Raw genomic sequence first — 24,399 nt, forward strand, 5'->3', positions numbered from 1 at the left:
CATTAGAAAGGACGCTTGTAGCAATCGAAAGGTGTAAATCAGGCTCGCCATTGGATGCCTGCCCTCCGTCGATTCTCCATAAATTACTTGAAAAAGTGAATCCCATTATTAATCACATAGTCAATTCCTCCCTTAGCACAGGTACTGTTCCAGACGAGTGGAAGCTCGCGTTGGTAAAACCACTAAAAAAGAAACAAAACATTGACTCGTCTGTTCTTTCAAACCTTCGTCCAATTTCTCTTCTTCCTCTGTTAGGTAAAATAACGGAGACTTTTGTTCATAAAGAACTAACCAAATTTCTTGAGGAGCAACAAATTCTCCACCCGCTTCAATCCGGTTTCCGCCCTAAACATTCCACGGAATCGGCTCTTCTGGAAATATCTGACACCCTTAAAATGATTGCCGATAGAGGTAAGAAAGCGGTCTTGATTCTTTTAGACTTGTCGGCTGCTTTCAACACTATCTCCCATGACATTCTCCTGAAACGTCTCGAGTGCCATGGCATTTCCGGTACAGTGTTGAAATGGATCAAGTCGTTCCTCGCTAACCGGCAGTCACCTTGGGTGCGTTCCTCTCTTCAGAACGCTACATTACAGCAGGTGTCCCGCATGGATCTTCCTTAAGTCCTTTGCTGTTGAATGTATATATGACTCCTCTTATCGCCTTAATTAGGTCATTTGGGATAGAGGTTATGTCATATGAAGATGATACCCAGATGATTCTCTCTATAGAGAACGGCTCAGTTGAGGCTGAAACCAACTTCAAATGCTGTTTAACTGCGGTTCTTCAATGGATGAGGGTTAACCAGTTAAAGTGCAATACGGATAAAACAGAAATCCTCCCAATAGGGGTGGATGTCCCTTTCCAGCCGGCCAAATGGTGGCCCGATGGAGCAACTCCCCCTCAGGATGTAGTGAATGTTGCAAAAAATTTGGGAGTACAATTTGACATCTCCCTCTCCCTTCTACCGCACATTAAAGCAGTGGCGGGAATGTGTTTCACCTTAATAAAATCTCTAAAGAAATGTTTTAGGTTTCTTCCCCTGGCAGCAAGGAAATCTGTGGCTGTGGCCCTGATATTGTCTCGCATAGATTATTGTAATGGTCTCCTGGCAGGAGTCAACAAAGCTATTCTAAAAAAGCTACAGATAGTGCAACATGCGGCTGCACGACTAGTGCTTAAACTCCCCAGAAGATCTTCAGCCTCTGCGGCCCTGAACAGTCTTCATTGGCTCCCAGTACATAAGAGAATTCTTTTTAAGATTCTCCTGATCACCTTTAGAGCTAAACTTAATATGGGGCCTAAATTTTTGTCAACACGTTTTGTCCCATATACAACCATAAGACTACTTAGGTCCTCCTCAGCAAATTTGCTGAAATTGCCCAATTTTAGATATAAACTGAAAGGTGCTAAGACAGTGGCGTATCTGGGTGCTAGAGCCCGGAATAGGCTTCCTGCTCACCTTAGATCATGCAACTCTGAACCTCTATTCAGGAGAGCCTTAAAAACCTGGGTTTTTGGTGCCTCGGATGAATGTTGTTTTACCCTGATTTGATTTTCTTCTGGGACTGTTTTCATCACTCGTACCCTAGCGCCAGGATACTCCTCACGGAGTGATAGTTGCGCTTTATAAATATTTTTTCCATTTCCATTTCCATGAATAGCACGATTTCACACTTCCTGGAAGACAATAGCATCATACATCAGACCGAGATGGGATTCCGACCAAAACACAGCACAGAGTCAGCACTACTCGTGGTCAGTGAAAAACTAAAAAAACATTCTAGACCAGGGGAGAGCCGCTGCACTTGTATTATTGGATTTAAGAGCGGCCTTCGATACGGTAGACCACGCAGTGCTAGTCAAAAGGCTTAAAGAAATTGGAATCAGAGGGACAGCTAATCAATGGTGGCCGCATTCCTGAGTGGGAGATCCTTTCAATGTTTGGAGGCTGGTATCATGTCAGACTCTTTCTCAGCACCTTGGTGAGTCCCTCAGGGATCCTCCCTAAGCCCGACCCTTTTTAACATATACCTCAGCCCCCTGGCCCACATAGTACAGGAGTTTGGCCTCTCCATTGTGTCATATGCTGATGACACACAACTAGTAGTCTCAATCTCAGATTCCCTTAACTCGGACCATAGGCAACTAGCCCCTTGCCTGGAAAAAATCGTATCTTGGATGGCTGACTGTAGCCTTAAGCTGAATGGGGACAAAACCGAAATAATGATCCTGGGCAGTAACTTTAGCCCGAGCTCAGAGATACCCTGTCCAGCTAAATGGGGGCCCTAAAACATCCATAAAAAATTAGGAATGTGGCTGGACCAGAAGCTAACGATGTAGATCCAAGCCAAAAAACTGTTGAGTACCTGTTTTGGGATACTTCGCATGATCAGGAAAATAATGAGCCTGCTCCCAGAAAATTCCAGGAAGACGGTAGTGCAGGCCTTGGTGGTTGCGAGGCTCGACTACGGCAGCTCTCTTCATTTGGGTTCCCCCAAATACATCACAAACAGACTACAAGTAGTACAGAATGCAGCTGCACGACTGCTTCTGAATATATCCAGACACCATTCAGCTAGATCCTCCCTGAGGGAGCTTCACTGGCTCCCGGTCCAGGCCAGGATCAAATTCAAGTCCCTATGTTAATGTTAATGTTACTGGGTATTTATAGAGCGCACGGCTGCTCCCAAGAGTGTCCCGGCGCTAACATGGAAACCCGTAACAAAAAAACCCTCAACAATCAGACACCTAGAACACCGATCATGAGAACAGCAGCGTTTTTAATTTGTGACGAAAGTGCAGCAAATCATTTTCCCAGCGCAACTCAATAGGTAAATTATTCCAGGGTGCAGGCACCAGTACCTGAAAAGAACGACCTCCCAGCCGGGCTCGATAGAACCTAGGGGTAAATAGCAAACAGGAGGATGAGGACCGTAGATTGCGTGTGGGTACATACTGCTGGCATCTAGCCCTTAAGTAAGGAGCACCAACGTTATGGAAGGCCTTAAAGGCCAATACCAGTGCTTTAAAGAATACCCTCTTACGCACTGGGAGCCAATGGAGTGTTCTCAGGAGAGGGGTCGTGTGAGTGCGACGGTCAGCTAAAAAAATCGCTCGGACAGCAGCATTCTGGGCAACCTGAAGCCGATTAAGCAAATACTCAGGGAGGCCTAAGTAAAGAACATTAACATAGTCGAGCTGAGAAAGTATCAAGGCTTGCACGACTATCTTCCTGTGGGACATAGAGAGTAGTGGTAAGAAGTTACGCATCATCCTAAGCAGTCCAAAACAAGTGCCCACCACCGATTGAACCTGGGCAATAATGGAAAGATTAATGTCCAGTTTAACCCCCAGGTTCTTAACCGTAGTGGCCAGGACAGTAGGGGGAGACATATTAGATGGCACCATTCACGCCATTCATCGTACGGTGATTTACCAGAATTACATCGTAGATGGTTTAGATTAAACCAGTTAAACACCGCCGAGAGGCATAGGTTAATCATCTTCCCATCCAAAGCTTCACCCTTGGCACATGTGAACAGTAGTTGCGTATCGTCCGCATAAGAGACGATTCTAGCACCAAAAGGTTCAACCAACAGTGCCAGGGGAGCCACATACACATTAAACAATGTGGGGCTCAGGATGGAACCCTGGGGAACACCCACATTCATTGATTGAATGGGGGCCTCAAAAGGGGGGGACCAAACAGCTTGCTGGCGATTGGTAATGCATTGTAGGGCATTGCCCCCAATACCGCACCTCCAAAGACGATCGAGAAGAAGGTCATGAGGTACGGTATCGAAGGCCGCAGATAGATCCAGCAATACCAATACTGTTCTCCCACCTTTATCCAAGGTGACTTTTATAGACTCCGATATCTCGAGGAGAGCTGTTTCGGTGCTATAGTTAGCACGGAAGCCTGACTGGCTAGAATGTAGGACGCCATTGGATTCTACAAACTCTCCGAGAAACTGGTTTACATGTTTCTTCAGAGTCTTGGATAAGGCAGGGAGCAGTGAAATGGGTCTGTAATTGCTAGCTGTCCAGGGATCAGCAGAGGGTTTTTTTAAAAGAAGAAGAATTTTCCCATGTTTCCAGCTATCCGGTACTGTCCCCGTAGATAATGAAAGGTTCAGCACCCGATTAACTGCCGGGTTGATTACCTCTGCTATCGAGGCCAGAATCTTTGCCGGACAAGGATCTACTGGAGAGCCTGACTTAAGAGAGCGAAGAAGGTGTAAGGATTTTTCTGATAAAAGTTCTGGAATATGTAGTAGGCAGTTCACAGACGGAGGTGGCTGTAGGAGAAGCCTATCCAAATTCCCATGACAGTCGGGGCCAGCTGCTACGAAGGTAGCCTGTAAAGAGGAAATTTTAGTGAAAAAAAATTGAGCAATGCTGTCAGTCCATGCTTTCGTTGGAGTAAAAGGATTTTTTATGGCATTAGGGACCGTAAAATCTTTTACAACTTTAAAAAGTTCTTCGCTTTTATTTCCTGCTTTCTCAATTTTTTCGTTGAGAAAATTCATTTTTCCCAGGCGAACTTTATTATAGTAAGCTTTCAGTGAAGTCTTATAAGTTTGCTTGGCCCGTGTGTCATAATCCTGTCTCCATTTCCTTTCTAAATGTTTACAGAGGCTCTTACTCTTCCTGAGATCTTCCGTAAACCAGGGAGCAGATGGTCTACCTCTATTAGCTACCCGGGTTTTGAGAGGGGCAATGTTGTTTACACAAGTTTCGAGCCAACTTTCTAAGGAAGATACATCAGGAGTGAGACTATCCATAAACAAAATAGGATGTGCTTCCAGAAAAGCTCCTACGGCTGCCGGAGGTCATTGATTTAAACGACCTAAAACTGTTAGTCCGTAGTGCATAAGACTTAGAAGATGGGGCCAATGTTTCTTTAATGCTAAAAGTTAATAGGTGATGATCTGACCGCACCAGGGGAAGAGGTAAGGCCATTCCAATTAGTTTAGTTGAGAAAACTTGGTCTAATATATGTCCCTTTTCCTGGGTGGGATGGGTAACATATGGAGAAAAATGTAGCATATTTAATGATTCGTACAGTTTCGTCGAATCCAGATTATGTGGCAAATCCATATGGATATTAAAATCACCTAAAATTAAGCACTGTTCATATTTAGCAACCAAGGGGTAAATAGCGAAGTTCAAACCTTCCAGGAAGCTTTTAGCATGACCAGGAGGCCGGTAGACTAAAGCCCCTGCAATAGAATGATGGGGAGATATTTTTAAAAGGAAACTCAAGCTTGCAGTATTCTCTAAAACAAAATTGGGAAGGGTATTACAGGTGAACGTGTTTTTATAAATAATCGCCACTCCTCCACCACGTCCCCTACGCGATCTTTCCTTACGATAAGATAATTAGGTGAAATGGCATTGGCGATAGTAGGGTTAGACCCTTCATGAAGCCATATTTCGGTGAGAAACAGCACATCAGGCTTAGAATCAGAAAGAAGATCGAAAATTTGGTGTTCGTGCTGTTTCATAGAGCGAGCATTCAAGAGCATCAGTTTTAAATCATTGCTAGCTCGCTGGTTAGTAAATATGGATTGATCAAACACGCGTTCCCCTGGAAAGGATATATCAGCGGTGACGGGGGGTAGGAGGAGGGTCCAATGGCATGTTTCACAACTCCATGCTTCCATGGAGCCCACCGAGAGAGAGTGGGGGCAACATTTCGCACCAATATTCAGATTTTTAAGATCTCCAATGTTATAACTAATTTGAGGATTATATGCACTAATGGACATCTTACCTCTGTTGCTAATACCAGGATAGTCCAGCGCGTCCGAGGCGCGGACTGGCGCAGACAGGCTTGCCTTAGGCGCCCCAGTGGCACGCACGCTGCGCGCGTCCGCTGCGCGCAAGCGCAGCGTCCCGTTTTATCTCCTCCATGATTAGTGAACTAGACCGCGCCTTAACCAAGATGGCGGGTCTCAACAAAAGAAAATCCACACTTCCTGTCCCCTCCAATCACAGTTCGATTCCCCCCGTACCCTATATTTCCAATTTCAGGTTAAAAGTTTTAAAAATCAGGTTAAAACATCACAACACCTAAAAGATTATTTTTAAAAAGATGGCATCATTCAATTCGTTTCTACAGTACAAACAAATGTGCAAAGAGCAAAATAATTAGCAGGCACGATCGGCGTTCACAGGGCTAACAGCTGAGCAAACTTGCACGGGTCCCTATGCCTGGCCCATAGAGCCATGTATGGGAGAGGCCCCGATCTGCTACAAAAGTTACTACCCCGTCGCCATCTCAGGTCAGGATCTAAATTTCTGATGAATACAACCAGAATCAAGAGATCTAGGTGGGGTGGAAGGTCATTCACACACCTGGTACCCAAACAGTGGAACAGCATGGACCCAGAGCTCCAACTGATTGAAAACGAACTGTCCTTCAAAAAGAGACTCAAAACATGGCTGTTCCCCTAAATCCATGTGCAAATATCTTCCTGTCCTGTTTCGCATCAGTGCTAGGCTGCCCAAGGGTAGCCATGCGCTTTACAAATCCCTAAACTTAAACCTTATCTCTTTGGATCCTGAGCCATTCTCTCACTAGAGATTTCTGCTTGCTCAGAATATTCCTCCGATGGAAGAGCAACTTCCGTCTCCTTGCAACTGCAAGAAACACTGTCCCCAGGTCTGTCCTGAAGTTGGCCTCAATAAAATACAGAGTCTGGTAAGGATTTCTTCTGGTTGATCAGAAATCCCAAGTCCTGCAACATTCAACAGACATCCTCTGTGAGTCTGAGATAGAGGAATAGAACATGCCTGGGTCAAGAGGTCATCAAGGTAAGGATATATCTTTATTCCCTTGTTGCGTATTATAGCCATTACCAGAGCCAAGATCTTCGTAAAAACTCTCAGGGAGGATTTGAGACCAAAAGGAAGACCACAAACTTCCAGTGATCTGTTCCCACACAGAATCTAAGAAACTTTTGGAATGACAGAGCCACCGAAATGTGCAGGCAAGCATCTTGTAAATCTCTTTTTGTTCAAAAGTCACCCTGCGATATTAAGGGAATTATCTGTTCCAGAGAACTCATCTTGAAATGAGACGTGAGGATAAACCTGTTGAAGTCCTTCAGATCTATGATCATGGGGAAATCCCCTGAAACATTCTGTACGAGTAAAACTCTGGAATACCAACACATGCCCCACTGCTCCTGAGCAACCTGTACAATGGTGTTCTTTTGAATTAAAAGACACAGTACTGTTCAGACGTGCTACCCTCTTGATATGATTGGAGAGTAAGAAAAAGCCTGTACCTTGGAGAAGAAATGGAGATACCAAAAGTCACAATCTGTAGGACCCATTTGTTTGAAACGGCTGAAGCTCAGAAATCTAAAAAAAAATTCAGGTTACGCCCCCCAATAGGAATCAAGCCAGCTGGATTCCCAGCATAGTCAGGACTGTTGTTTTGAATTCTCTTTTCCTCCTGAGGACTGATGAGAAGGATCATTAGCCTGATGTCTAGGTTGAAAATGAGATCCATTAAATGAGAAATTGGATCTCTTGCTCCTGTGTGTGAATTTGAAGGGTGGGTATGCTTTTGATCTCTGAAAGATTTATGTTATACGTCCCCCAGTTCCTCAATAAATAACTTAGCACCGGCCAAGGGCATTCGGAGAAGACAAATCTTTTGTGAAGAATCTACATTCCTGCCTCTCCGAGTAATGTGTCGTCTAGCATCAACCACTCCTGCAGAAACCATAAATGAGGCTGTTAGGCTATCAAACACTGCATCCAAAATAAACTTAAACTCCATGCGCACAAGCAGCTGTGAGCAATCCTCCCCTCTTGAATTGCTGAAGAAAGAGATTGGAAGTCTTTAACCAAAGACTGAGAAGCATAAACAGAATAGATTTCCAATCTCATAGTCAGGCTCAACCCAGCAGAAGCCCTGTTAGAGCATCCTCAGCCTTCTTATCCACAGGCTCAAAAACCATAGCAACCTTAGTCAAGTGAGATGGCTGGCCCGACAAAATTAGTCAAAAGTGGATCAATGGACAAAGTCTGAGGAGGGCCCAAGAGCCCCTGGGCCAGCAGCTAGAGTCTTCCATATAACACGTGGAACCCTAACTCTGTCCGGATCCTTCCATTACCTCTGAAAAAGACCCCAAATGGGCAGAATTATTGGACATTTAGAAATCAAAGGTCTCTAGAACTGTCAAAACTAATTGCAGCTTGAAGACAGTTGCCTAGAAGCCATAGGAAGCTGCAGGTTGAAAACAGGTAAGCGATAATGGGTTACATCTCTTCTATTTGAATATATGTACCCCTTGGAGCAGTCAAATTGTCAGGAAAGCTCATTTCTTCTTCCTCATATTCAGTAGAGGCCCAAGAAGACACAGAGGAGGGAGAAGAAATCAAAAACTGAGATGAAACTAAAGAAGTCCGGTGAGGAGAAATTAATCTTCCCCCTATATTGTTTATGAGATTCAGAGAGTATTGTAACGGTCTTCTGCAGCTTTTTGTTTGAAACTAGAGGAAAACAAGCTTTACCATTAGGCTGATCCTTAACTCTATATAATGCATTATTCCCAAGAGAAGGAGAAAGTTGATGTTTCTTTTGTGAGCACTTGCACATCTTAACACTAAAAGCACATAAACCCAAAATAAATGACTCAAGATAAACCACTGTATAGCCCCCCCGGTCTTTCACATAGGAAATAAAACCAATGCCTAACTCAAAATGGAGAAAATATTGAACTAATAAGATACAGAGTGCAAAAACAATATATTATAATATGCAGTCCAATCCAGTGCAAATATAATAATTCCAGGCTATGAGGAGACCATCTCAAGAGAAATAAAGATGGATCAACCGTCCTCTTTCTTCTTTTTTTGTTTTAGTTTAGATCAGTTACTTCATGCCAGCAAAGGAAGCACCATAAAAATAAGGCTAAAGATACATGCTAAATAATTGGTAAGTCAGTCAGCAACAGTAACATATTAAAATGAAAACATAACTGCACTGCATTCCAAGCGCTATTCTCCCGTGCTCGCTCTGTCATGAAAATATGGCGAGCCCCAACCCGCAATAGCCCTAAAGTGACCTCCAAGAAAACAGCAGGCCAACGCACCACAACATAAGAAGCCTGCCAATACAACCCCTGAATGTAAGCAGGGCAGCACCAGAGATGAATATAAGCTTCAGTCGATTTAAGCAATTATATGTCAGGAGCGGAGGCTCTGATTAAGCTTATTTATCTTTACAGCTTACATTTGACAGCAGCCAATTAAAGTTAAGAAAACTCAAAAACAACATTTCCCATGAACATTATGACACAGTAACCAGATCAACATCACAGGCTCCAATCACCATCAAGCTAGCCTTATAAGAGTAAACAACACCATTTTGTATCCTCTTTCTTTGCTGCTGCACAGCCAGTTAAGTACCTCTTTTCACTGATGTTGCTATTTGTGACATTTGATGCTTTATTTGTGTTCATACTTTGACTGATAAGAACCCTATTATGGGGACCCTTCCTACTTCCCACTCTATCAGAGGTGTTTTTATGGCGATAGCCCTATTTTGGAAATTGTGCTTGCCGTGCATGCTTGTATTTAGTCGTTCTGCGTATTCTTTAATTTACCCACTGTTTCTTTCACAGGGGGAGCTCGGTCCTCCTCCCTGACGGCAGCGACTCTCTGCGCTGCCATCTGTTACTGATGGAGCGAAAGCAGGAAGTGGTCCCCTTTCGATGGTCATGGGCCTGTCGCACGCAAGAGTTCATTGTAAGACTGGACACAATAAAACAAAATGCGCACAATGAGTGTGAGGAATTCCCAAACCGTATTCTGTAGTGCCAGTATCAGGGCTTTTAGTTCTGCCAGCTGTGTGTGCAATCGCCTAGAGACTGTGCCTGTGTATTGCTTTGATGGCACTTGCCGTCCCGCATACGTTCCTTCACAATTGCACATGCTGCGCTTTATTGCTGATTACTTCCTATGGCAGGCTGGGCAGACCCATCAGTATAAACGATGTATTCGAACTGGTCTAGAGGCATTATTTCATTCGGGAGAGGATATTCTTGTTCGTACAGCAGGAATGCTTGTAGTTTTAATGTAGAATCAAATTTGTAGTCTACATCTGTTGCAGTGAGAGAATTAGCCCATTGTATCTAAGGCGGATGCAGTGCTTTTGCGTTTGAAATGCTTGCTTTGGTAACAGCCTTTAAGGTTAGTTCTGGAGTCATGAGAATTATGTGTTTCCACTATGCTAGTGGTCTTTCTCTCACTACCGCAGTTTGTACTGCTGTCAGTATATTTTATGTAGATGCAAAACGCATTTCAGTATTTGTGTACAAATGAGATTTGTATGCTATGGGTAACGTTTCGCTTTCATTGAAGGTGAGATAAGTGTACCCTGATTGACCCGCAACTACACGGATCAACACATTTGTAGTGTTTACACGTGTGTGTAAGTGTTTGGAAGTTATCATGTCAGCTTGTACGGAACGGAGAATTTCTGTGTGTTTCTGTGTCTAATGTTGAACTGAAAAATCAGGCCTGGTTAGGTCGTATAAAAGTTTAACCCTTTCTGCGTAGCCCAAAATGTATGTTCTGCCAAAATCTAGGAATCTTAACTGGACTGAAAACTTTGGAGGCTGGAGCCGCGCACATGTTTCCCAAACATTAGCTGCCAGGCTTTTTCCTTCACTTGACAGCTCATATCCCAAAATTAGGACCTTGAGGTGGGCAATTTTTTATTTTTTATAGTTACATTTGTAGCCAATAGTGGCGAACCCCAGAATTATGTTGTTCACCCTGTTCAAATGATCCAATAATTTGTCTGTCAGATAAATATCATCTACGTAGGACAATGCCTCCTCGTCACAATTTTGAACCAACTCTGCTGAGAACAACCCATTCTTATACCCTTGGGTCAGTCTACGGAATTGGTGCTGAAAGCTGAGCACTGAAAATGCTGTCAAATATCTACTTTCAGGTGCTATACCTTTGCAAAATAATCCATTTGAGATATCTAGTGTTGTTTTGTATTGTTTGCACAATGTTGTTCATTAATGTGGCACTCTGCATTTTGCACTGCAAATGTTCGTGTGCATGTGTTTAAATGCCTATGGTCTAAAACTAGATGGTATGAATTGTCAGGTATCATAATGGGAAACAAAGAATTATTCATGGATGAGGTGCAATCTTCAATCGCATCTTGGTATTCAAGTTGATTTAGGATCTCCCTGACTTGTTTCTTTGCGTCATGTTTTATTGGGCACTGCCTCAGTGGAGTAGAAGTAGATTTTAATGGGATTTCATGGTGAGGTGACTCAACATCAGACCCTGCATGATTGAGGTATAATGCGGGAGCTAGTGCTAACGCCCACTCCTGTGTGTATGAATGTTCTAGTGATTCTGGAACGAGGTCGGAGAAGGCTGGTAATATACGCCTTCCCCTTTAGGGCAGTCCATAACGAACTCAGGCGCCCAATCTTTTTCAGCCAAAAGGATGTCCTATACATATCAGTTTCTCCCAAAAGAGACCTTTCACTTTCCTGGGTATGTTCCTCTCCATTTGGAGCGTAATCTTGTGTAAACGATGTGGGACACTTACTCTTGTATCAGGTGTTTCCACCTTGATATGTTCAATCAACGCTGCTGTCACCAGAAATTCCATCAGGTTCTTCTGGTGAGCTAGTGTTACCTCTGCTGCGCTGTCTAGCATCGTCAGAGCCTATTCCCCGTTCAGTTGTAGAGTCCTCAGTAGCCTGGGCATTTCTTATTTTAAGGTCATCTACCTTCTTCTTTTTAAATTGAGTTTTAGTTTTGGGTTTATTTTCTTGTTTTATAATGTAGTCTGAAGTGCGATGTGTGTCTTTTGGCTTGACTCGCTCCTCTGACCATCCTTCCCTCTCCGAGTGTTTTGATGAATCCTGAAAGGAACGAGAAGAACGTTTACCAGTATCCTGATACCTGTCAGGTTTTTTAATATTATCACTGTTCCTAAGATTGTATTTTCTATCAGAGGGCTCCTGTTGAGGAGACCCACCCCATGATCATGATGCATTGTGCTTATTATTTTTTACTTGTTTGTTACCTCATTTCTTTTGAGAAGAATTTGGTGCTTGCTTGGAGTTATCTTTTTCAGGATTACTCGTTATTTCTGGTTTCACAGGTCTAGCTCCCAAGTTCTCTACCCAACAAAGCATAGGTTTCTTCGATAATCTTAGGTAATTCTCGCTTCTGTTGTTCAGGTGTGAATTTGCTCAGGCTTTCGCACATAGCCACCGCTGCTGCCTCCCCTTTTATGTTACCTAACATAATTGCTGATACCTGGGCACAATTGCACATCATTTTCATCCCCAGGTCCAAGACAGGTTCTGCCCCGTACTCATTCTTTATTTGTTTCAATACATCTGGAATAACTTCTATTGAGGGGGTACCATGAATTCTGGTATAAATGACAGTGAAAACTGTACCATCAATATGAAGGGTTGCACTCCGAGTTCTTACATTTTTAACTTACTTCTATACCACACAATTCTTCTTTTTTAGGTGTGCTCACTGGTGACGTGCCAAGCCCAAACGGCACGTTATTAAACTTGACACCATCTTCATGTGGCTACTTTTAGCCCCAATGCCAGTGGCGACAACCTGTTGCTGCAATTGCAGATTCTTTTAATCAATCATCTTCAATGAAATTTCCATTTTTTATTCATCTTGTTTTTCCGTTTCTAATTAGACTCAGTTTTACAATATCCCATGCAAGGAAATGCAATTTTCACTTTTTCTTATGTTCTTGTGGGCCATCCGAACCTCTTCAATGAACACGAATCAAGCAATATTCGTCAAAAGCAGTTTATTAAGACCCAATGCATTTCGGGCCCCTCGGGGCCCTTCGTCAGGGGTAACTGTGAATGAACAATAAAAACTTATTTTCAAAATTGGATATACCATCACGATATATATTATTAAACTTCTTGCATTAACACACTTAGTTTCTCCATAAATTTAAAAAACAAAAACGTTTAGTGACTGTCAATAAATACCCCACAATCCTTCAATCTCCCTATCTTTTCAACAGTTTGTTGGTTTGCAAACATTTCCTTTCAGAACTTGCTTTTAGTTACAATTTCTCTTAACAGCTTATACTTCACTTCCACGTCGGTCTTTACTCAAGTAGGTTCCCATATCTACATCATTATTTCCCTCTTTCATGTTTCTCACTACTTTCCTCCCCCTTACCCGAGTACCACCCATAACTCTCTCCCTCCTTCGTCACTCTCCACCCCTCTCACTACACCAACGTTCTCTTTCACGTACCTGCTGTGATACAAGCTTCCTCTCCTCCCGTTAGCCAAAGGTGTTACCCTCTCTGATTATCTCCACCCTTTTAAACTAACCGCGTTCGTTCTAATCACTCCTCTTTCTGTCACGTGGTTATAAAAATCAACAATCCTATCTTGAGCACTATATTTCCCACAATGCATGTTAAACGTTAGTTTAAACAATGGAGCTTTTCCAATGTATACACTCTTGTTACATGTCCCTCATTACAATATTCCGATGAATCCAATATTTTCGCTAGTCATTTCAGTATACTTCTGACTTCTGTTCCAAAAATAATAAAGTTGCTCGACAAACAATGTTATTCCGCCTTGCATGGAAAAAACAGCGTCTTTTACTCGACTCTCCGTTGTTGAAACTCTATTAGATTCACGTGGGTGCCAACCCGGTAGGGCGAAAATTCTGTAACATCAATATGAAGGGTTGCACTCCGAGTTCTTACATTTTTAACTCACTTCTATACCACACAATTCTTCTTTTTTAGGCGTGCTCACTGGTGACGTGCCAAGCCCAAACGGCACGTTATTAAACTTGACACCATCTTCATGGGGCTACTTTTATCCCCAATGCCAGTGGCGCGACAACCTGTTGCTGCAATTGCAGATACTTTTAATCAATCATCTTCAATGAAATTTCCATTTTTTATTCATCTTGTTTTTCCGTTTCTAATTAGACTCAGTTTTACAATATCCCATGCAAGGAAATGCAATTTTCACTTTTTCTTATGTTCTTGTGGGCCATCCGAACCTCTTCAATGAACACGAATGAAGCAATATTCGTCAAAAGCAGTTTATTAAGACCCAATGCATTTCGGGCCCCTCGGGGCCCTTCGTCAGGGGTAACTGTGAATGAACAATAAAAACTTATTTTCAAAATTGGATATACCATCACGATATATATTATTAAACTTCTTGCATTAACACACTTAGTTTCTCCATAAATTTAAAAAACAAAAACGTTTAGTGACTGTCAATAAATACCCCACAATCCTTCAATCTCCCTATCTTTTCAACAGTTTGTTGGTTTGCAGACATTTCCTTTCAGAATTTGCTTTTAGTTACAATTTCTCTTAACAGCTTATACTTCACTTCCACGTCGGTCTTTACTCAAGTGGGTTCCCATATCTACATCATTATTTCCCTCGTTCATGTTTCTCACTACTTTCCTCCCCCTTACCCGAGTACCACCCATAACTCTCTCCCTCCTTCGTCACTCTCCACCCCTCTCACTACACCAACGTTCTCTTTCACGTACCTGCTGTGATACAAGCTTCCTCTCCTCCCGTTAGCCAAAGGTGTTACCCTCTCTGATTATCTCCACCCTTTTAAACTAACCGCGTTCGTTCTAATCACTCCTCTTTCTGTCACGTGGTTATAAAAATCAACAATCCTATCTTGGGCACCATATTTCCCACAATGCATGTTAAACGTTAGTTTAAACAATGGAGCTTTTCCAATGTATACACTCTTGTTACATGTCCCTCATTACAATATTCCGATGAATCCAATATTTTCGCTAGTCATTTCAGTATACTTCTGACTTCTGTTCCAAAAATAATAAAGTTGCTCGACAAACAATGTTATTCCGCCTTCTGTTTGTCGAGCAACTTTATTATTTTTGGAACAGAAGTCAGAAGTATACTGAAATGACTATCGAAAATATTGGATTCATCGGAATATTGTAATGAGGGACATGTAACAAGAGTGTATACATTGGAAAAGCTCCATTGTTTAAACTAACGTTTAACTTGCATTGTGGGAAATATAGTGCCCAAGATAGGATTGTTGATTTTTATAACCACGTGACAGAAAGAGGAGTGATTAGAACGAACGCGGTTAGTTTAAAAGGGTGGAGATAATCAGAGAGGGTAACACCTTTGGCTAACGGGAGGAGAGGAAGCTTGTATCACAGCAGGTACGTGAAAGAGAACGTTGGTGTAGTGAGAGGGGTGGAGAGTGACGAAGGAGGGAGAGAGTTATGGGTGGTACTCGGGTAAGGGGGAGGAAAGTAGTGAGAAACATGAACGAGGGAAATAATGATGTAGATATGGGAGCCTACTTGAGTAAAGACCGACGTGGAAGTGAAGTATAAGCTGTTAAGAGAAATTGTAACTAAAAGCAAGTTCTGAAAGGAAATGTTTGCAAACCAACAAACTGTTGAAAAGATAGGGAGATTGAAGGATTGTGGGGTATTTATTGACAGTCACTAAACGTTTTTGTTTTTTAAATTTATGGAGAAACTAAGTGTGTTAATGCAAGAAGTTTAATAATATATATCGTGATGGTATATCCAATTTTGAAAATAAGTTTTTATTGTTCATTCACAGTTACCCCTGACGAAGGGCCCCGAGGGGCCCGAAATGCATTGGGTCTTAATAAACTGCTTTTGACGAATATTGCTTCATTCGTGTTCATTGAAGAGGTTCGGATGGCCCACAAGAACATAAGAAAAAGTGAAAATTGCATTTCCTTGCATGGGATATTGTAAAACTGAGTCTAATTAGAAACGGAAAAACAAGATGAATAAAAAATGGAAATTTCATTGAAGATGATTGATTAAAAGTATCTGCAATTGCAGCAACAGGTTGTCGCGCCACTGGCATTGGGGCTAAAAGTAGCCCCATGAAGATGGTGTCAAGTTTAATAACGTGCCGTTTGGGCTTGGCACGTCACCAGTGAGCACGCCTAAAAAAGAAGAATTGTGTGGTATAGAAGTGAGTTAAAAATGTAAGAACTCGGAGTGCAACCCTTCATATTGATGTTACAGAATTTTCGCCCTACCGGGTTGGCACCCACGTGAATCTAATAGAGTTTCAACAACGGAGAGTCGAGTAAAAGACGCTGTTTTTTCCATGCAAGGCGGAATAACATTGTTTGTCGAGCAACTTTATTATTTTTGGAACAGAAGTCAGAAGTATACTGAAATGACTAGCGAAAATATTGGATTCATCGGAATATTGTAATGAGGGACATGTAACAAGAGTGTATACATTGGAAAAGCTCCATTGTTTAAACTAACGTTTAACATGCATTGTGGGAAATATAGTGCCCAAGATAGGATTGTTGATTTTTATAACCACGTGACAGAAAGAGGAGTGATTAGAACGAACGCGGTTAGTTTAAAAGGGTGGAGATAATCAGAGAGGGTAACACCTTTGGCTAACGGGAGGAGAGGAAGCTTGTATCACAGCAGGTACGTGAAAGAGAACGTTGGTGTAGTGAGAGGGGTGGAGAGTGACGAAGGAGGGAGAGAGTTATGGGTGGTACTCGGGTAAGGGGGAGGAAAGTAGTGAGAAACATGAACGAGGGAAATAATGATGTAGATATGGGAACCCACTTGAGTAAAGACCGACGTGGAAGTGAAGTATAAGCTGTTAAGAGAAATTGTAACTAAAAGCAAGTTCTGAAAGGAAATGTTTGCAAACCAACAAACTGTTGAAAAGATAGGGAGATTGAAGGATTGTGGGGTATTTATTGACAGCCACTAAACGTTTTTGTTTTTTAAATTTATGGAGAAACTAAGTGTGTTAATGCAAGAAGTTTAATAATATATATCGTGATGGTATATCCAATTTTGAAAATAAGTTTTTATTGTTCATTCACAGTTACCCCTGACGAAGGGCCCCAAGGGGCCCGAAATGCATTGGGTCTTAATAAACTGCTTTTGACGAATATTGCTTCATTCGTGTTCATTGAAGAGGTTCGGATGGCCCACAAGAACATAAGAAAAAGTGAAAATTGCATTTCCTTGCATGGGATATTGTAAAACTGAGTCTAATTAGAAACGGAAAAACAAGATGAATAAAAAATGGAAATTTCATTGAAGATGATTGATTAAAAGTATCTGCAATTGCAGCAACAGGTTGTCGCCACTGGCATTGGGGCTAAAAGTAGCCCCATGAAGATAGTGAAAACTGTACCCCATGTGGTACAATCCTCTATCGGGGGAACTATTCCCATTGGCAAGCAAATTGTTAGTTTTCTGTGTTTATCCTGCAGGCCTTTATGGGGAAATACTGCTTCAAGCTGTGCTATTTTCTGTGCTATCCAGAAAGGCATTCACGTTTAGTGGGCATTCTTTCCATCATTGGGTTCAGCATTTGTGGGCTGATATTTGTTGTAGTCATTTGAGGTTGACCAGCTTGAGTAATCCTCGCAGGTTGAATTGTAAGTGTTCTCATTACAAACTCTGTAAGGTTTCTATATAGTTTTACTACATCTCTGTATAGTGTACGTAATTCTGCTGCTGGCAATGTATCTATCTCTGGATGCGTTGTGTAAGCAGCTAGGGCTGGCCAAGTCGCTCCTTCACTGCTGAACGGACAGAGTCTCACAATTTTTGTGGTGTGGGGAGGGCGCCTATAAACCAAATAATATGTTCTTGGTAAGTTAATGGGACTGCTAAGTCCACGTATGGAAAGTATTCTTCAGGTGTCTCATCTACAATGTAAATATGAAACAAATGTGTGCGTGCATCTGCAGGCGGGAATTGGACCTAAGAATAGAATACATCTGTCCTGAATGCCTCATGTGCCTCAATCACGCAGATAACATTTCCACCCATTGCTGGGGGGTCGTGTTCTACTAATTTCCTAGTAACTGCATGTCTGCAATTTTCTGTAATGTTGAGAGCGCCTTCATGCTCTAATTCCCCCGCATTTGCAATGCCGCCCTCTTCAACAGACATTGTGAGAGGAAGTATTAACTATAATCCTTCAAGCTTGAACAAACCTACAGCCAAAACATAGGGTTTACCTACTCAGCTAGGGTGGATTTCCCTTCACACTCCAGACATCTCTGGTTAAATGTGAGTTGGGATCTCTGAGACAGCACAACTGAAGAACTCAGATTTGACCATTAAATAAGAACCAAAACAACGTTGGCGGCGCCATGTCGTGTAGTTTCTACAAATACATAGAATATGCGCATTTGGACAACATAAACTAAGGGATTGGTGTCTAGATTCAGGACACACCCACAGGATATGTCAGCCTTTAGACCAGCTAGCTCACAGTGCCACCATAAGCCCCCTAACCTTTCCAAGGAGCGAATAGTTTCTGTCAACCATCGAACATGACAACCCCTGACTCTTCAGGGATCGTGGAAACAGTACAGTACTTAGTCTCAGGTAGATACACAGAAAATAAACGTTGAAGACGTTTTCAATAAGCATTTGTTAAATTTATTGAACCAGCGTCATTCTAGTATAAAACAAGTTTGCTGCGTCAGTTAATAGACAGAAACTAATGTAAGAGATTGATTTGATTTCAGATTTGTAAAGCGCGTAGTTACCCTAAGGCGTCCCAGCGCTGTCGGTCTACCTGTAGCCTACCGAGAGGGGGAGCTGTATGGGGGGTTTTATGCGAAGAGCCAGGTCTTTAATTGCCTACGGAAGGCCAGTAGGTTGTGTTCTCTTCGAATGGAGAGTGGGAGGGAATTCCACAGCTTTGGAGCATTATATGAGAACAGTCGCCCCCCTGAGAGAGCCTTTCTTATTCTGGGGACACTGGCTAAGGAAAGGGAGTCAGATCTGAGCTGTCTGTTGGAGTGATGTGGTTTGACGAGAGATCTCAGAATGGGAGGGCCTCTGCCTTGAAGTATTTTGTGTGAGATGCAGAGGGTCTTAAAGGTGATCCTTTCCTTGATCGGAAGCCAGTGTAGTGATCTGAGGGCCGGTTTGGCGGAGCATCTAGATTTGGTCCCGGTCAGAAGTCTGGCTGCGGCGTTTTGGGCACATTGCAGTCTGAAGATGACTGATGCGGGAGCACCTAAATATAGGGCATTTCCGTAGTCCAGTCTAGAGTTAACTAGCCCCTGTATTAACAGTTTCCTGGACTGAAAGGGGATTAGATGGAGGATTTTTCGAGCTATCTGAATGAGGCCAAAGCACGTGCCGGCTGTTTTTCTGGCCTGGACTTTAAAATTGAGGTCCTGGTCCAACCAGATACCCAGGCTCTTGACTTCGGTCTTAGGGGAGGGGAGTGCTCCCATGCATGGTGGCCAAGAGAGGGATGGAGGGAGTCTGCGTGGGTCCCCCAGCAGAAGGATCTCAGATTTCTCTCCATTTAGTTTCAAACGAGAGTCGCACATCCATTGGGATAGATTCTGGAGGCAAGATGACAAGTTGTCCAGGCATTTGGTCGACTGGTTTAGAGAGACGACCAGCTGGGTATCGTCGGCGTACATAACAGTTTTTATGCCGAATGGGGTTACGATGTCTTCGAGGGGAGACATGTATACGTTGAAAAGTGTGGGGCTCAGGGAGGAGCCCTGGGGGACCCCACACTGGAGGGGGAGAGCTCTGGAGTTAACTGAGCCGTCGGTCACCTGGAAGGTTCTGCCTTCTAGGAAGGATTTGATCCAAGACAGGGCGGTACCGAAAATTCCTGCTATGCTGAGATGGTGGATAAGGATGGCATGATCCACCGTGTCGAAGGCGGCGCTTAGGTCCAGGAGGATCACTGCCACTGTTCCTCCCGCATCTAGGATGGATCTTGCCTCTTCGACCACGGCTAGGAGTGCGGTGTCCGTACCCTGTCCTGGTCTGAACCCTGTCTGGGATTGGCGAAGAAGGTTGTTGGATTCTAAGAAGAGGGATAATTGCTGATTGGCAATTTTCTCGGCCACTTTGCTGATGGCCGGGAGGAGTGAGATAGGTCTAAAGTTAGACAGGTCAGCAGGATCGAGGTGGGGCTTTTTAAGGAGCGCACGGACTGTGGCGTTTTTCCAGTCGGTTGGGACGGTGCCTTGTGCAAAAGATGCATTAATGAGATTGGTGAAGGGGGTGGAAATCGTGGAAGCAACCAATTTCAATTTGCTCATGGGGGCCGGGTCTGTGGGAGCTCCACTCTTCACTGTATGAAGGATGGTCAAGAACGATTCTGTGGACACCTGGGAGAATGCTTCAAAACACGGGGCCTCCGGACAGGTGAGAGGAGTTGGGGGGTGTAGGGGGATGTTGTGGGTGGGAAGGGTTTTTAAAATGTTGCTGATTTTGGTTGAGAAAAACTCAGCGAGCTGGTTGCATCTAATGCCAGATGGGTCTGGAATGGGCAGTGGTTCCGGAGTTTTCGTCAGAAGACGGACAATGCGATAGGTTTCTTTGGCGGAGTTAGCTGCAGCTAATATTTTTCCCTCGAAAAAAGTTGCCTGGGTGTTTTTTATGCAAGTTTTGTAATCTTTCATGGTAGACCTGTATTCAGTTTTGCTTTCGTTAGCCCAGTCCTTTCTCCAGAGGCGCTCGAGCTTTTTACACCTTTTTCTGAGTTCATGTAGTTCCGGGGTAAACCAGGGAGATTTGAAGGTTCCCTTTTTGCTGGGGAGAGGTTTGACGGGGAGAACTACATCGAGGGATTGTTCAATCCAGGAGAGGAGTTGGACATCTTCTAGGGAGGGATCTGGGTCGAGCTCAGGAGTAGTAGAGGCTAATTCGTGGATCCATACTGCAGTGTCCAGTTTTTGCCAAGGGCGGGCTGGTGCTTGGGGGGGGTTCTATCCGGTGCTTCGCTTGTAAGTTGAAGTTTAAAAGAGATCAAGTGATGGTCTGACCAAGGAATAGGAAGGGGTTCATTCACTACTAGGCTAGGGAGATTAGTGAATATGGGGTCCAGCAAGTGGCCCTTAGAGTGAGTGGGCTGACTGCCTTTTAAATGAATATTGAGGGCAGCTAGGTCTTCCTTAAGGTCTTCCGTTATTTTGTTTGAAGAGTCGTCAAAGTGGAGATTTAAATCTCCTAAGACCGTAAAATTGGGTGACAGGCAGGCGAGAGAGGAGATGGTTTCCATCAGGGATTTGCAAAAAAGGCTATGCTGTCCTGGAGGGCGATAGACGAGGATTCCCGAGAGGGTTTTTGATGGTGATAAGTGGATGGAGAACCGAACGTTTTCACAGTCCTGAATTGGGCTGTCCGTGAAGTGGCAGGACAAGTTGCTTCTGTAGATAATTGCTATTCCGCCCCCAGTCCCGGAGAGTCTATCCTGATGTTTGATTAGGTAACCGGGGGGAAGTGTTTGAACTATGTCAGGATCTGAAGCGGGGTTGAACCATGTTTCGGTGAGGAAGAGAACCTCAAGTTCGAATTCCAGCAGAAGCATATTGATTTCTGCTTGGTGTTTCGGGAGGGACCTGCAATTGAGTAGAGCCATCTTAGTCCATCGTGTTTTCGGGAGGATTCGAGTTGTCAGCCTGTATGGGCAGACCGAGCAGCAGGATCGTCCTTCCTCTAGAGAGATAATGTTGCGGCAAGGGGTAGGAAAAAGCTTCCCAAGTTGGAGGAGAGTGTCTTGGGAGTACCTCAGTGGAGAAGATGTTAGAGTTCCAGGGGTTCTGGGCTCAGGGCTCGGTCTGGCGCGGACGGGCGCAGACGGGCTTGCCTTTGGCGCGCTGGCAGCGCGCCCGCAGCGCGCGTCCGCTGCACGTCCGACTGAGGCACATCCTTATGGGGCGGAGGGAGGGGGCGTGGCCTCGGGATAGTGGGCGTGGCCTCGTTACCGGCTAATGGCGGCAGGAATAGGCTAGAACCCGCGGCAGCGTTTACATCGGCTGCGCGGGGGGTCACTGCTGGTTTGAAGGAGGGGGAGTGCCCAGAGTGAAAGTGCAACAAGCAGGTAAAACAATTCTTATTATCTTACACAAGTTTTTAAAAGAGCGCTACGCGATCCTCCCGGCTTCCGCCTCAGGAGCTATGTGGTAGACTGACTGCGAGCTCAGCTGACAGCGCGACTTATAGGCTACCAGTGGGCGTGGCCTCGGGATAGTGGGCTTAAAAGCACCAACAGAGTAAATCGAAGGTAGAATTCTACCATGGTGCTAAAACAGTAAATATATGCAGGGATATAATCGTGACAGTAATCAAGCATACTCCTATGATGCGGACCCTACCTAAGTGTACCTAGCATGTATGTGGGTGCAAAGCCAATAATCCCCTAGGAAAGAGCCAACCCCATTACCTGATGAGAGAATGAAGAACCCTGTCTTGGTGTTGAGTTGGACACCCGGCAAGGGATATCAGACCACTGCCTGTTGAAGCTTCTGCAGGTGTGGACCTCAGTATTTGTGTCAGCGTGGAAGCGTCTCCTCTCCTTCAATAGAGAAGGTGCGCTTCTTTTATACAGAAAAGGTAGCCTCCTGGGTACTACCACAATCGATCTGTTATGAGTATGATTATGTAAATTAATAAATGTAATTTATGCAAAGCAGCCTGATCGCCCTAGGATGAAAGATAGCAATGAGTTATGTACAGAGTATGTTAATCCTGTTATGTACGTTGTGTGCAGGGGATTTGACTAAGAATCCTCATGCATAATAAATAAGGCGAGTTTCAAGGAAACTAATCGACAATTATTCAGCACATAACTAGGTAAAATGTAATTGCTAAAACCGTTATGCAGAGCAAGGTAGGACAATTGTAGGTGAAAAGTTGCTTTGCTACTTAGGCCTAGATTGGGGGACATTACAATCCGATAGCCCTGAAGAGTGCAGATCACAGTTGTTTTAGATGCGTTAGTGGCGTATGTTTCTCCCCATACTCAATTGACCCTCATTGCTCCTCGGAGATACCCTGCTGCAACAGAGTTTGCTCAGGGTTGTAAAATCTCATCAGGCTGTGCTTAGAGTGTATTTGGCAGGCGGCTCCCTCCACGTTCTAATTTATTTTTGCCTGCTTGGGGATCCTAAGCATCCCCTGATTTTGAAGAGAGTTTTTCTTTCTCTGGTTATTGAACTTGGATTGGTCTTGCTGATTAGCACATAGCACAATACGGGCCCTTTGAAGAAGAGGACTCTTATCAGGGTAAGTCTGAAGACTCCCTAGAACAAGGCCATGTGGAGGCTCTGAACTCAAGCATCCAACATTCTGTGAATAGAGCGCTAACTAGGCATTTGGGTTCTTTTGCACAACAATTCCGAGACTACACCCATCAACAGGGCTGAGTCCCTGAACTTTCACATGTTGAGGATATCCATCCCTCCCTCCCTCCAGAAGCCCAGCAAGGGCAAAGCAAAGTCCTCGAGATGGCCCCAACTCTGCAGCATCTGAGAAGCTGTCTGGCTCTCTAGTGGGTGATCATGGCTACATCGCTCCTCCATTGGGGATTCGTCCAGCCTTCTCACCCAAAATTACTCCTCGTCGGACTCTGACCTGAACTCGTCACAGTCCACTGACAGCGCCCAAGAAGATGTGGCCGGGCCAAGCAAGAAGAAAAGTTCTGACCATTTCAGTGAGCCTCCTAAGACCCGGATTGTATTAGACTTTGACATATCGTACCTCCGACAAAGATTCTTGAACTAGTTTATCAAGCCAAAAGATTCTTAGACTCCATAGATCCTGATGTCCTCATGAGTTGGGCCCAACTAGCCATTTGTCAATTGGTGAACGTTAACTGTGTGACTTCTGCTGAACACAGATGGTCAATCCTGTTGCATATTGATTCCAAACTAAATGTACTTCCTCGGAAGCTGGTGCAGTAGCCCAGGTTCTCCTCTTTGGAGGGCCCTTCATGAAGGATTTAGATAAGTTCATGTCCACCGACAGCTCTCTGGACAAGGCACAACTGTCCTTTAAATAGGTCTTTAAGCAAACTCATTTTGGCAGGACTGGGCAATTCAGGGGGCATTTGACAGGCTGTCAATTCTACCAAGGCTTCCTGTTGGAGCATTTTACATGGGCAAGGAGGCTGGTACGACCCGACCTCAGGCACCACGTTCTTCCCCTCTTGGTTCCGTGGAGACACAAATCATTTCTGCAGAGTGCACCACAGAGGATTGCAAGGACCCAATCAAGACTCTGGATCTAAAGGTGAGAATTATTCTACTTGCAGGAGTGATTTTCACGGGCAGAATTTGCTTATTTTTACAAATTTGGTATATGGTTACACAGGACGTGTGGGTCCTCGAGTCGCTGCAGTGGTACAGGCTGGAATTCTATGAAACCCCTCACCAGAACTGCCACCCCAGGAAATGTATTTTTCACAAAACAAACAGATTAATCTCCTCAGAAATTCAAGTACTCCATCAAAAGGAGGGAATTTATTTTGCCGATCTGAATCCCCATGGGTTTCTTTGT

General features: G+C 43.9%; 1 protein-coding gene across 8 annotated transcripts in view; it reads left to right on the plus strand.

The window, feature by feature from the left end:
- The window catches only part of SPATA20 (spermatogenesis associated 20), a 2,191,885-nt gene that overhangs the window by 1,817,773 nt on the left and 349,713 nt on the right, over positions 1-24,399 (plus strand). The window lies entirely within an intron of this gene.

Source organism: Triturus cristatus, chromosome 7, assembly GCF_964204655.1.
Source record: "Triturus cristatus chromosome 7, aTriCri1.1, whole genome shotgun sequence".
In the NCBI taxonomy this organism is placed as follows: Eukaryota; Metazoa; Chordata; class Amphibia; order Caudata; family Salamandridae; genus Triturus; species Triturus cristatus.